Consider the following 410-nt stretch of genomic DNA (forward strand, 5'->3'; position numbering starts at 1 on the left):
CATGCGTCAGAATCAGAAGTCGATTTTTGCTGGTGATATAGCTCCTAAATTGGTTTATATTCACACCAAAATTATGTTTTGTGCCCGGTTTCCATGTCAACCCCACTGCTCTCTTTGGCTGAGGACTTATGGGTCTCATACGTGGTTTCAGCATCCCAGTCCACCTCTCTCTCCAGCTCTTTCTTGCCACAGGTTCCCCGCAAGTGGTGCTTTCCTGTACCGTCTTAATTGCTCCATTAACTGTTTGTGTGCTGGAAAAAAAACACCACTCAAAGGCGGGGTCAGCCGAGGACGCGACCCCAGCTGCTGTAATTATATGAAAAGTAGTGGCCAATTAGCGCTTTTTGCGTTGTTGACACCGTTGGTGTTTATGTGAGCGACTTCAGGTTCTCGCCGGTACTGACCGCTCT

The sequence above is a fragment of the Girardinichthys multiradiatus genome, chromosome 20 (genome assembly GCF_021462225.1).
Source record: "Girardinichthys multiradiatus isolate DD_20200921_A chromosome 20, DD_fGirMul_XY1, whole genome shotgun sequence".
Taxonomy (NCBI): domain Eukaryota; kingdom Metazoa; phylum Chordata; class Actinopteri; order Cyprinodontiformes; family Goodeidae; genus Girardinichthys; species Girardinichthys multiradiatus.